At 41.2% G+C, this 14,768-nt stretch overlaps 1 protein-coding gene across 11 annotated transcripts in view; it reads left to right on the top strand.

The window, feature by feature from the left end:
* HS3ST5 (heparan sulfate-glucosamine 3-sulfotransferase 5) overlaps positions 1–14,768 on the top strand; it is a 255,464-nt gene that overhangs the window by 78,064 nt on the left and 162,632 nt on the right. The window contains exon 3 of one of the 11 annotated variants that reach the window (XM_074948270.1): positions 6,206–6,265. The exons of the other annotated variants lie outside the window; for them this stretch is intronic. The gene's annotated coding sequence lies outside the window, so the exon portion shown is untranslated. The remainder of the gene's footprint in view (positions 1–6,205; positions 6,266–14,768) is intronic. 11 annotated transcript variants of the gene reach the window in all.

Here is a 14,768-nt window from a genome sequence, read left to right as displayed (position 1 = left end):
AGGGAAGTACTTATAACTGCATTGGGGCCAAGCCGAATAGCACAGTGAACAAGTGAATATTTGTCTTATGCTACTTTTAATTAAACATACTATTCTAGGTTTCCTGAATCTTCCATTAGTATTCCTCTCAATTAGAGTGGTTTGAATGCAGTGACCTTGGAGTTTTTGTCATATTTTCTGTACACTCAGGTTGTAAAATTCAGTAACCCACAACATGTCTTTAATGGAGCTCAAAGAGGGTTTGCTTACATGCTGCTACAGCACCCTAAGTTAGCTTCACTTTTATTTTAAAATGGGTGAAAAATCACCATGGTCAGCAGCCTTACAAATTGCTAATGTCTTGCTGCTATCTCACACTCCGCAGACCCACCACTGCAATATCTTGCCTTAAATGTATAGTATAGTATATGTTATACCATATGTATACATGGAAGAAAAGACAATGATATGATGTTGCACACACCTATACTTAAAGTTGCAGGGGAAAAAACCCTGTATAATGTATTGTATTCATGGAGAAATATATGTGATCATGTAATTAAAGACTAGTGGTCATGAATATTCACCAGAAGGAGTTAAGCTTAAGTATTTATGCTAACCTTTAATATTTCCTGATTTTCAAACACTTAAATTCATAACCTGAAACTTCCAATAGCATTTTTCATATTAATTTCCTTGTTTGATGTTGCTGCTAATTTATTTTATAATGTTCAAGCTGTGCTAGGCATCTTAGATTGCAGATATGAAAAGAGTATCAGGGGGGCAGCTGTGTTAGTCTGGATCTGTAAAAGCGGCAAAGAGTCCTGTGGCACCTTACAGACTAACAGACGTATTGGAGTATAAGCTTTCGTGGGTGAGTGCATCCAACGAAGTGGGTATTCACCTACGAAAGCTCATGCTCCAATACGTCTGTTAGTCTATAAGGTGCCACAGGACTCTTTGCCAGATATGAAAACAGAAAGTTTATAGTCTGGGGCTCAGATCCTGCAATGATTTATACATGTGCTTAGCTTTATCCACTGTAACAGTCCCATTGATTTCAAAGTCTTTGCAGGTCAGGGCCCAATTTCAGACTAAATACAACAAAGGAGTGACAAAAGCCAGGAATTTACTTGGGTACACCTCTCAGGGGTGTGGATGGAAATCCTTCCATTGACCTATCTACTGCCTCTTGGGAAGTGTAGTACCTATGCCAATGGGAGAAGCCCTCCTGTTGGCAGAGGTATTGTATACACTGAAGTGCTACACTGGTGCAACTGTGCCGCTGACAGGTTTCAGAGTAGCAGCTCTGTTAGTCTGTATTCACAAAAAGAAAAGGAGGACTTGTGGCACCTTAGAGACTAACCAATTTATTTGAGCATAAGCTTTCGTGAGCTACAGCTCACTTCATCGGTTGCATGCAGTGGAAAATACAGTGGGGAGATTTATATATACAGAGAACATGAAACAATGGGTGTTACCATACACACTGTAACAAGAGTGATCAGATAAGGTGAGCTATTACCAGCAGGAGAGCGGGGGAAAAAAAACCTTTTGTAGTGATAATCAAGGTGGGCCATTTCCAGCAGTTGACAAGAACTTGTGAGGAACAGTGCGGGGGAGGTGGGAGGACGGGGGAAATAAACATGGGGAAATAGTTTTACTTTGTGTAATGACACATCTACTCCCAGTCTTTATTCAAGCCTAAGTTAATTGTATCCAGTTTGCAAATTAATTCCAATTCAGCAATCTCTCATTGGAGTCTGTTTCTGAAGTTTTTTTGTTGAAGAATTGCCACTTTTAGGTCTGTAATCGAGTGACCAGAGAGATTGAAGTGTTCTCCGACTGGTTTTTGAATGTTATAATTCTTGACATCTGATTTGTGTCCATTTATTCTTTTACGTAGAGACGTTCCAGTTTGACCAATGTACATGGCCGAGGGGCATTGCTGGCACATGATGGCATATATCACATTGGTAGATGTGCAGGTGAAGGAGCCTCTGATAGTGTGGCTGATGTGATTAGGCCCTATGATGCTGTCCCCTGAATAGACATGTGGGCACAGTTGGCAACGGGCTTTGTTGCAAGGATAGGTTCCTGGGTTAGTGTTTTTGTTGTGTGGTGTGTGGTTGCTGGTGAGTATTTGCTTCAGTTTGGGGGGCTGTCTGTAAGCAAGGACTGGCCTGTCTCCCAAGATCTGTGAGAGTGATGGGTCATCCTTCTGGATAGGTTGTAGATCCTTGATGATGCGTTGGAAAAGTTTTAGTTGGGAGCTGAAGGTGATGGCTAGTGGCGTTCTGTTCTTTTCTTTGTTGGGCCTGTCTTGTAGTAGGTAACTTCTGGGTACTCTTCTAGCTCTGTCAATCTGTTTCTTCACTTCAGCAGGTGGGTATTGTAGTTGTAAGAACACTTGATAGAGATCTTGTAGGTGTTTGTCTCTGTCTGAGGGGTTGGAGCAAATGTGGTTCTATCAAAGAGCTTGGCTGTAGACAATCATGTGGTGTGGTCTGGATGAAAGCTGGAGGCATGTAGGTAGGCATAGCAGTCAGTAGGTTTCTGGTATAGGTGGTGTTTATGTGACCATCGCTTATTAGCACCGTAGTGTCCAGGAAGTGGATCTCTTGTGTGGACTGGTCCAGGCTGAGGTTGATGGTGGGATGGAAATTGTTGAAATCATGGTGGAATTCCTCAAGCGCTTCTTTTCCATGGGTCCAGATGATGAAGATGTCATCAATGTAGCGCAAGTAGAGTAGGGGCATTAGGGGATGAGAGCTGAGAAAGCGTTGTTCTAAGTCAGACATAAAAATGTTGGCGTACTGTGGGGCCATGCGGGTACCCATAGCAGTGCCACTGATTTGAAGGTATACATTGTCCCCAAGTGTGAAATAGTTATGGGTGAGGACAGTCACAAAGTTCAGCCACCAGGTTTGCTGTGACATTATCGGGGATACTGTTCCTGACGGCTTGTAGTCCATCTTTGTGTGGAATGTTGGTGTAGAAGGCTTCTACTTCTATAGTGGCTAGGATGGTGTTTTCAGGAAGATCACTGATGGATTGTAGTTTCCTCAGGAAGTCAGTGGTGTCTCGAAGATAGCTGGGAGTGCTGGTAGCATAGGGCTGAGGAGGGAGTCTACATAGCCAGACAATCCTGCTGTCAGGGTGCCAATGCCTGAGATGATGGGGCATCCAGGATTTCCAGGTTTATGGATCTTGGGTAGCAGATAGAATACCCCTGGTCGGGGTTCCAGGGGTGTGTCTGTGCAGATTTGTTCTTGTGCTTTTTCAGGGAGTTTCTTGAGCAGATGGTGTAGTTTCTTTTGGTAACCCTCAGTGGGATCAGATGGTAATGGCTTGTAGAAAGTGGTGTTGGAGAGCTGCCTAGCAGCCTCTTGTTCATATTCCGACCTATTCATGATGACAACAGCACCTCCTTTGTCAGCCATTTGGTTTATGATGTCAGAGTTGTTTCTGAGGCTGAGGATGGCATTGTGTTCTGCACGGCTGAGGTTATGGGGCAAGTGATGCTGCTTTTCCACAATTTCAGCCCGTTCACGTCGGCGGAAGCATTTTATGTAGGAGTCCAGTCTGTTGTTTCGACCTTCAGGAGGAGTCCACCCAGAATCCTTCTTTTTGTAGTTTTGGTAGGAAGGTCTCTGTAGGTTAGTATGTTGTTCAGAGGTGTGTTGGAAATATTCCTTGAGTCGGAGATGTCGAAAATAGGATTCTAGGTCACCACAGAACTGTATCATGTTCGTGGGGGTGGAGGGGCAGAAGGAGAGGCCCCAAGATAGGACAGATTCCTCTGCTGGGCTAAGAGTATAGTTGGATAGATTAACAATATTGCTGGGTGGGTTAAGGGAACCACTGTTGTGGCTCCTTGTGGCATGTAGTAGTTTAGATAGTTTAGTGTCCTTTTTCTTTTGTAGAGAAGCAAAGTGTGTGTTGTAAATGGCTTGTCTAGGTTTTGTAAAGTCCAGCCACGAGGAAGTTTGTGTGGAAGGTTGGTTTTTTATGAGAGTATCCAGTTTTGAGAGCTCATTCTTAATCTTTCCCTATGCCGCTGAAGCATTTTAAGTGTTGACAAGCCTCAAGTATGGCTGCAAGGACTTTTAAAATAAGTCTGAGGAGTTCTTAACATCACTTCATTCATTTGAATTTCCAGGACTAGCTTTAATTAATAGTTTCTAACAGAAAATGTTTTGATATCAAATTTACAGACTTTTCTTTTACATATTGAATTGATTTTCTCTCTGACGTCAAAGACTAAGGCCTTGCTGATACCCATAATTTGTACTACTTTTACGATCCAAGTAGCTAATTTCTGTAGAGTAGAAGGCATCTTTGTACTCATATTACTGTGTCCATGCTATCACTCTCTTATTCAAAATAATTATACTGGACCAAAATCTCTGAGTAGACCAGAGTAGGCTTAAGTAGGCTTAAAAACTAGAGTGATTATTAAATTCAGTACTTTTGTTTTTCTTCCCCCCAGTCTAAGCCAGTTTATCAGTTTATAACTCACCTCTGTCCATCGGATGATTTTTCAAAATGAAGTCTTACTCATGCTGATTATTGTTCAACTAACAGCTGTGAGGTTATTCTGATACACCTCCCTTTGCATGGCTACTACTTTGAAGATCAGAGTTCTTCACCTGGGGCTAGAAGATCTAAGAACTTCCTGCTGTTCCAGCTGTAATTTGGAGCTCAGGCAGCAGCAGGCATAAAGCCAGAGCCCTGCTTGCAGCACGCTTTTTACGCTAACCCAAATAGATTGAGTTGGCTCTGCTGATCCTATCTTTTGTACTGCTAATCTCTGATTCTGTTAAATAGCTGTTCCTCATCTTCTCCTGTGTAGCCTTACATTAAACTGGAACTCACACCTCCCATCATGCACCCACGAGTGCACCCACACAAACATGCTCACCAGCACACAATCCTGTTCTTGCGTCTAGGGAGAAAGCTGTGTCAGTCAGACTGGCATAATCAGTAACCACCATACAAATCACTTTTAATGTAATTCATGATGGCAGTTTCTGTTTGCCAGGAATATGTGTTTTAATTATAGGTACATTCACTATTTCTGTCAGCAGTAAGACATATGCCTGGTGACCAACAGTGAACTGCATCAGTTTGGTTGAAATGTAAAGACAACATCTCCAGCTGTTGTATAATAGCACTTTTTCAGCTTTTTTCCCTAATAGTTGTCAGTTTAGCAGGTACAAAGATTTAACAAAAGTGTTTTTTGACAGTTCAGCTGAGTTTGAAAGCATCAAGCATCAGCACTTAGATAATGACATTGGGAATGTTTTTATTGCACTAGATGCCAATTAAATTACTGATTTCATAATTATAAATCAGCATATTACAGTAAATAATTAATGTTTTCATACTCAAGCTGAATTGCTGTACATAAGCATCTGTTGATTTGCTAATTCAGGAACTAGAAAACACTGCACACCATTTTAATTTTTTTATATCTTTAAGGACTTCAACAGTTTATACCCACAGCAATAGCAACCCATGCTGTTTGATCTTACTAACTAAGCCAGGTTGGGCTGGGTCAATATTTGGATAGGACACAATGACCTCCAGTGAAAACTGTTAATGTAAGGTTAAGGTTGCAGTTTTAAATACTCCCAAGTAAGGAAATGCAAAAGTCTCATTGTAACCTCAACTTGCCATATTAGACATAAAGGGCCCATATAACAATGACAAGTGTCAGGAAAACCAATGTAACTGGAATGTGCTGGGTTGGGAACAAAGGGTCACTCTCCACTGTGATGTGGCTGTTCCCAGCTGCAGTGCCATAGTCAGTCAACATAAGGCTGTTCTAAAATATGCCAGAGTTGGTGTAGAACTGAGACCAGGATATGGTTCCTGCATAAGCCCTTTTGGTGTCCCCTGACCCACTCAGCATATTGAGCACATTTGAAGACTGAGCCCACAAAGTATTTTTTGGTGGCCAGTTATACTGCTAAATATATGTAGAACCTTAATATACAACAGAGGGCAAATTCAGCCATGAGATTTGCATACCCAGCTCCAGTTTACTTCAGTGGGAATTCATAGATGTAGCTGAGGGCAGAATTGGATCCAATATACAAATCCATACTTTCTATTTCTTGGGTCTCAGCGTGGAGGGTCCAAATAGCCATAATGTAATTTTACTGATATCTGGTCAAATTGAATCAAAGCAAACACTTTTTTTATTTATTTCAAATCACAGTTCTGTTCTGCTGATCCTGCCCATGTATTGGAGCAAAAGACATCCAAAAAACTTCTCACAGTAAGTTTTTCTTCATCATCTACAGCTCCCAGGGCAGTGACCTTGCACCTTTCCTTGCTACTTCACTCCCTGCCTCCCCTCTCAGATCCTCTGCTCCTTTTTTTAAAGGTACAGTGCTAATATTATCACTCTAGGACACCTGCATTGTGAACAAATGTAAGATTTTTTTGTGTTTAAAATTATGATCCAAATTCTTTGCTGCTGTAAACCGGCACTGCTCCATCGACTTCTTTTTATACCAGCAGAGAATATGGCTCTGAACACTAAAAACATTAACTTAAAAAAAAAAAAAACATTTATAGGCAAACAAGGGAGCATACCACAAATGTAACAGTGGAAAGTGGGATCTAATGAATCAAATTCTCCTCTTTTTATACCAGTCAGCGCAAATCTGAAGAAACGCAATCAACATCAAAGGAATTACTCCAGGTTTACACTGGTGTAAATGAGAGCAAAATTTGGCTCAGTATGTTTAAAACTGTACTTCCTCATGGCAAAAGGCCATGAGTTTAAAGAGGCAAAGAGTGAAATTACATCTGGTCAGAACATTTTCATTAACAATGTTTTTGATGACTAAAACAGGGGAAACATCTTGATTATTTTTTGTGAAAAATCTTTCTATGTTTTTTTGACTAGTAATGGAGAGTGAGTTCTGATGCCTCAAGTTCTGAGTGAACAGAGAGGACTGGGTGAACAGAAAGTCCATACTGCTCTTCTCAATTGTGTGTATTACACCATAGTTTTGTTTTTCAAAATAATACAGCTTTAAATATACTTTTTGGACACTTCCACTTTTTCTACATGCCTTTAATAAATGGTTCTGCAGCCAAGCAGTTTTAATTTTTAAAATCAGACCCATTTTTGGTTAGTGAAGCAAAAGCAGCATGGAAAACTATGAATTCTCTCTGTATAAATATGTACATAGAATCCGATGTTAATCAGTTCAGTGTTCTGGAATTAGCTGACTTGTTTACCTTAGTGTGTAGCCAATTAGCAAGAATACAGGGATTCCTTCATTTGACAGCTGGAAAGAGATCTCTAACTCTGCAGCATAAGGGCTTCCATGTTATACAAAATTGTGAGCTGATGGTATTAATAAGAATTAATATTTCTTATTACAATTTTCATCACTAATCTGTCTATTTTTAATAAGCAAAATTTATTGATGGAACCTTGAAAAGAACGGAGTTCCCCAAATTAACATTTATTTAAGCCTCCAAAACCAGGTTGCTCTTTGACATTTCACTTCTGTAAGGATGAGCTGAAATGATTCCAAATAACTTGGAGGGTGTTTGGAGGCCTGTGCTTAGGAGGAAAAAATGGGGTGGAGGGAATGTTAAGGCATTTTAACTTCCACCAATTTCTTTTTTAAAAAAATCCTTTAAAATGGATCACATGGCTTGTTCAAATGGCAAAATCTAAATTTTAGAGAGAAATACCAAGATTTTTAGTCTCCGATTTTTTTTTCTTAATATAATTGAATTTGAGGCTCAAAGTGGATTTTTAAAAAAAAATTTAGCAATAAATATTTTATGATGGTTGTCCATTTTTATTTTGTAACAGAAATATATGTGCATTTGTACTGTCCATTGATATAGCTGGTGTTGCAGAGGAACACAATTTGCTTCTCTTAAGACTTAAAATAATCACAGTTAGTTGTTTATGTTTTTTTACTTTTTTTTTAATTTCTCACAAATGTATTTGTACTTGAAAACTTGAATAAACAAAGCAAAACAAAATCACCAAATGGGTTCAGAAAGTTAAGCCCCGCAAGAGTAAGCAACACTGAAGTGATATTACTTATTTAAGGTCTTTAACATTATTCTGTCTTTAAGAATGGTAGCACTTATCACTCTTGAAGTCACTAGCATGATTCAGTAACAGCAGCCAATCAGAACATAAGTAACAGCTCTGTTAGAATTACACACCAACATTTCAGATTAGTATTGATCTATTTTTGCATTACTTACAGTTGCCTTTGAGTCTGTGTTCATAGTTATAATGGAGCTAGCTACATTAGGATTCAAGCTAAATATTGTATTAGGGCTCCCCCAGGGAGAAAAAGCTTTTTGAGGAGAGCAATAATGACAAGCACATAGCGAAGGAGCGCTAAACACTGCCGCATCACCTCACATGTTGTCTGCCATTTGGACTAATGCATAACTGAGTAAACTAATAGTTAAGTGTTGATAAAATACAAGTGTAAGTCATATATTGCAGTTGATAGAATAAAATAAACATCAGGTATGTAAAAGTTTTAATAATTGATTAATGTGTGTTTGAGGAATAATAGAATTTGCTGCAAAGTTTCTCTGGAAGAAGAAGAAAGTGTAGCAGGAGAGAATGTACTTGCATGTTTCACTAGCTAAATAAGCTAACACCAGTGGAGATCTGTTGAAGGGCAGCGTAAAAATCCTGCTGTTATCATCAAGGATCATACTCAATATCACAGAAGTTGTCATATGCTGCCTGAGGGAGAAGCTAAGAAAAGAGGAATCTGGAATAAATGTATCTGTCAAGGAAGAAGAGCTATCAGTGAGCTGGAAGATTCTGAAATTGGTACATCCCTTGTTTGTGGTCTGGCAGATTGAATGCCAGTTCAGTCCTGTGAACAGAACTGCTAAATGTCAGCATATGCACTGAGGGAGCTACAAAAAAGAGAGATACAGCATAAAAATAATATACTCTGCTGTAGGTAAAAGAGAAAAATGTACTGTGGAATGACTCGGTGCTTGGATGCAGCTGACCTTCACACAGTGCAGGTCAGAGCTGCGTGTACAAGGGAGGCTTACAGCATAGCTTTGCAGTCCCCTGATCCTGGTGCAGACTGTACAGGGCTATTCCCCCTGCAGCAAAATGCAGTCCAAGGTCAGAGGTGTGGCACAGGCATCCCAGGTATGTCCCCCTTCTAGCCACGCTGTGTTTTTTTCCTGCTTTGCCAGTAGCAAGGAGGGGGAGTGGCGTAAGAGCTCTTATACTGGCTTGTACCATGAGAAGACGTTCCTTACATGGGAATAATATTCTCTAGGCCGGTTACGTTGGGTTTAGGGACAGGTTCTGCTGGTGATACAGTGCAACACGGCCAGAGTGTAGCAGAGAATCTGGCCTACTGCGTTGATATATTGGAAAAAACTCAAATTCACTGGGTAGATCTATGAGACTAATTAGCATGGGTTAATTAAAATTCTTTAATGACAGATCATTAGTGAAGAATTAAGTGAGATACAAAATACAGTGAAATTATTAGCAGTACACTTTATGGCAGCAGCATCATAATGCCAGTGAAAGTTATCTGAAACAGATAGAACCTTGTTTTATTACAGAGATATTAATATGATGGGGGGTGGGGAGGGAAGAAAGAGCAAAACATATGTTTCAAGATGTTCTTCATTTTGATCCAAAGTAGAGCACCCTGAATGCATATGGAATCTATGTATGTGTCAAACTGGGGGTTCTAGTCAACATGTGGGCATTCATGTCGGCACTTAGATGTCTAAACATAGAGCTGGGCATCCACATGAGGGATTCTGATATTTTATTACATTACCAACCTTTGAAATGTGTGTTTCTTGGGTCATTTTGTTTTCTCTTCATGCCCATTTTTAAGTACTCGTTTTTTCAGCCGTTGAGTATTTAAGATCTCTGCAATATCAAGCTCACGCACATCATGAGATCTGCTGGTCATAGCATAGACTTGTGAGAAGTCAAGTGTCCCTCTTTACTGCTTTCAAGCAACATAGACAATGACTCAACTGAGTGAAAAAAATCAATATTTCAAGCCTGGAAAATTGTGACAAACAATCTGAATTCTAACAGAAACCCAGGAAAGCATTTTTAGCATTACAGAAGCCTCAGTAGGTGTTGAGACGGCCTCAAAACATTTTCAGGACAAAACATATAACAGGGCTGCTGAAGTTCTCAGCTTCATTAAGAGGAAACATCAGGACTGGTTTGGTGAGAATGATCCTGGAATATGTCAGCAGTTGGACTCACTTCATGCTATCCATCGAGCCTACATAGTGAACAAGGATTCAGCAGCTAGGAAGGCTTCATATCATCAAGCAAAACAGATGGATCAGACCAGACTTCAGCAAATGAAAAACCAGTGGTGGGAAAAGAAAGTGGCAGATTACTACTGACAGCAGACTGCAAAGAAACCAAAAGCTTTTTTGCTGGTCTCTATGCTGTGTACAGGATAATCCCTGTATGCGTACTGGATAGCAATTGACTCTTAATTGACAAAAAAGAAACATTTGACTGATGGATGGAACATTTTAGTTTGCGTCTTAATCACTCTTACATTTCTGAGAAATCAATTAATGTTCTTTCACAGCAGCCATTAAAAAGAAAACTTGCACTAGCCCCCACTTCTTACGTGAAACCATAACAGCAATCAGGTAGATATAACAAGGGAAAGCACCTGAAACAGATGGCATTGCAGTGGAGATCTATAGGAAGGGTGGCTACCACACCACAAGGCACCTCACCTGACTCATCTCCATTATCTGAGAGCAAGAGTCAGTGCCACGGGATTTCAAGGATGCCAACATTGTTCACCTCTATAAATGTATGGGTGATAAAGCAAACTGTAATAATCACCACAGCATTTCCCCACTCTCTGTTGCTGGGAAAATTCTTGCACGGGTCATATTGAATAGGTATTAAGTCTGTCTTATGGAAACTGTCCTCCCTGAGTCTCAATGTGAAATTCAATCTAGACTCTGTAGACATGATCTTTGTAGCACATCAGCTACAAAGCTCCAGGAAAAGTGCTGGGAGTAAAAGCATGGCCTCTATATGATATTTGTTGACTTGGCTAAGGTTTTTGTGAAGGATTCTGGAGACTTTGGATGCCCTGCAAAGTTTATTTCTGTCATTTGCTCTTTCCATGATGGGATGATAGACAGTGCAATGGAAAATGGTGGGATATTGGACCCCCTCTGGACACCTGTGGAATCAAACAAGATTACGTACTGGCTCCCATGCTCTTTTCCATCATTTTTTTTCGTCTATGCTTATGGATGCATTTCATGACATTGACAGAGTAGTATTTATCCAATTCCTCACTGAAAGGAAGTTGATCAATCTGCAACGCTTCCATGCTCGCACAAAAGTGGCAGATTTATTCATTAAGAAACTTTTGCTGATGACTGTGCACTGGTTGCTCACTTGATTGATGACATTCAATTTATAACTGATCACTTTGCTCATGTCATCAATTGTTTTGGTTTCATAGTCAGCCTAAAAAACCGGAAGTACTGAAACTGAAATACTGTTCCAACCTGTGCCAGTACATGCTCATGTCTAACGAAATATTAAGATCAACAATGCTCCTCTCAAGTCCATGGAGAAGTTTTGCTACCTAGGGAGTATGCTTTCACAGAATACCAAAATTGGTTATGAGATTACTCATCACACAGCCAAGGCCAGTTCTGTCTTTGGAATGCTGTCACAACACCTATGGAATGATAGGGGTTGTCAAAATAAGAACTAAGCTAAATGTCTGTCAGGCAGTCATGCTTACAATGTTTCTATAAGGTTGTGAGACATGGACAACATATCACTGCCTCATTAGGCAACTTTATCAGTTCCATAAGCACTGTCTTTGGTCTATTTGAAGGATCAGCACTGGGACAGGATTCTCAATATTGTAATCCTTAATTGTTGTTGGATGTCTGACATTCAAAGCATGCTCAAAAAAGCTCAGCTGTGTTGGTCTGGGCATCTTGTTTGTATGGTAAACTCAAAAATACCTAATGCCATCTTTTATGATCAGTGAAAGCAAGACACCCGTTCTCCTGGTGGCCAGTACAAACAATATAAAGACACACTGAAGTGAAACTTGAATGCATGTCAGGTTGACCCCAGAAACTGGGGAGCAACAGCCGATGACAAAGCAAGTTGGTGTCATTTTTATCATGTTGCCGTTAACCCCTTTGAAGCAAAGCTACACCTTATGTGAACAGTGTAAACAGCATAAAGCAAGGATACAGTAGCCTGTAATGGTCATGGGCAATCTTGTCTGTTTCAAATGTAACTGACTGTGTATTGGTCTGACTTCACAAATATGTGTTCACCTATGGTTAGGGCCCTACCAAATTCACGGACCGTGCAACCTGGTCTTTTGTGTACTTTTACCCCATACTATATAGATTTAATAGGGGAGAGCAGCATATCTCAAACTGGGGGGCCCAATCAAAAACGAGGTTGTGTGTGGGGGTGGTCGCAGGGCTATTGTAAGGAGTCTTGGTATTGCCATCTTTACTTCTGCACTGCCTTCAGAGCAGGGCGGCTGGAGAACTGCAGATGGTGGCCGGCCACCCAGCTCTGAAGGCAGTGCCGCAACCAACAGCAGCACAGAAGTAATGGTGGCGATACCATGACACCCTTATTTCTGCCCTGCTGCTGGAAGTGGTGCTGCCTTTAGAGCTGGGCTCCCAGCCAGCAGCCACAGAGCTTCCTGCAGCCGGGGAAGGTTCCTGGAGGTGGGTCTGATCCTCTTGCCCTGCAGAAGCTGTTCCTGGGGCTGGGAGTCCTGTCCCTCACTGGCCTGGCCAGGACCAGCAGCTGGAGCCTGGCATATGGGTGGGGGCTTTAGGCTGGCTCTGTGTGTGTGTGTGTGGGGGGGGGTGGTATCACAGAACCACCCCCCAACCGTGGCGCCCTGGGCAGTTACCCACCTGTAAGGCCATCTCTCCCTCCCCCCAAAAGTGAGGACCCTCCCCATACCAGGCCACCCTCACTTCTATGCTGCCACTGGCGGTAGTGCTGCCTTCAGAGCTGGGTGCCCAGTCAGCAACTGCTGCTCTCCAGCTGCCCAGCTTTAAAGACAGCACCACGGCCAGCAACAGCACACAAGTAAGGGTGACAATACCGCAACCCCCCCCCCCACAATATCCTTGAGACTTCCCCATGACGCCCTTTTGAGTCGGGACCCCCACATTTACAACACCATGAAATTTCAGATTTAAATATCTGAAACCATGAAATTTATCATTTTAAAAATCCTATGACCGTGAAATTGACCAAAATCAACCATGAATTTTGGTAGGGCCCTACCTATGGTATTTGCTGAATCCTTGTACATCAACATCGATGTGAGACTCAATCATTACTCCAGCTAAAAACACTTCTAAATGAAACACATAGACAATGAAAGTTAAAACTATGGTATTTGAGTGTCCTAAGTGGCAATTTAATGTATTTACCTTTATGCACCTTTGCCTTCATGGAAACTTCACTGGAATTTAAAAGATTGGGCCCAGTCTGGTAGGGTCAGATACTGTGGCGAAGAGCAGCAGTTTAAAACCTTCAGATAGGAGTGTGTGGATGATGGTTGTGAAGTCCCAGTACTGGTCCCATAGAAGCCAACAGTAAAACTCCTATTGAATTCAATGGAACAACACTGGGTTTTCCAAACGAGTAGGGCTGAGCCAATGGTACAGCTGCTGATCATGGTGCCTTGTTACAATCCAATAAGGTAAAGCAAACTGAGGGGAGCAGGTGCTTGAGTCTGGTGCTCAGCAAGAATACTCTGCCTAGTACGTGTGAACTCATGAACTGTTGGACTCTCTCCCTCATAGCCAGCTTCTTTCTTATTAGAAAACTTATAAATATAACTGTCATCAACTGACCCTCATTGCTGCTATCAGTTTATTCTAAGACCCCTGTAGTCCTTCACCTTCCATTGGCAGAGCAAACAAAATCCTGGGGGACATTGTATGGGAGGGCATGAGATGGGGAAGTACTACCTCTGCTGCATCATTTCACCCTTTCCTTGACCCCCCAGAAAGTCCTACATAGGATTAAAGTTATTGAAAGGCGGGGGCCAGAGCTAGGAGGGGACCAGGACCAGGTAACATGCTCTCACAGGAGCCAGTTAATACTGACACAGTCAACCTTAATTAGGCTTGGATGGATTACATTTTTATGGGTAAATGTCAATTTCACTGTACACACAAACTGATGAAAAAATATTTCCATCAACAATACTAAACATTTACGGATGGGCTAAGTAAGGAAAATGCTGCTTGAGAACTTATTAGAGTTTGTGTTTTAATGGCTATAAAGCTTTCACTTTTTGAATCTCGGTGTTTACTGTCATTGAATAATTATTGTCTGACCCCCACACCATAATTTCCCACAATTTTGAACATTTGAGTAGAAAACAATGCTTGAAAATGAACACTGATATTATCTGTTGAAATTATAAAAAATAAACTTTGAATGCTGCCAAGCCTAACCTTAATTTATCCACTTCTCTGCTGTGCTGTGGAAACTTGCCTGTGGCTGGGGTATCCCTAAAAATGCAGCTCTTAAAGGAGAGCTGCATTGCCAGGAAACCAGAAAGGGCTAAGACACATGGAAACATGGGAGCCCAACAGGTGTAGGAGAACTACTGGTCTAGGGGGCTGAACTCCCTACTTTCTTATGTGGGCAAACCAACCACCAATGTAAGTACAAAGAGGAAACTCCATGAGATGAAAATTCTCTTGGGAATAGC

The sequence above is a fragment of the Natator depressus genome, chromosome 3, assembly GCF_965152275.1.
Source record: "Natator depressus isolate rNatDep1 chromosome 3, rNatDep2.hap1, whole genome shotgun sequence".
NCBI lineage: Eukaryota > Metazoa > Chordata > Testudines > Cheloniidae > Natator > Natator depressus.
This window is presented reverse-complemented; position numbering and strand designations above follow the sequence as displayed.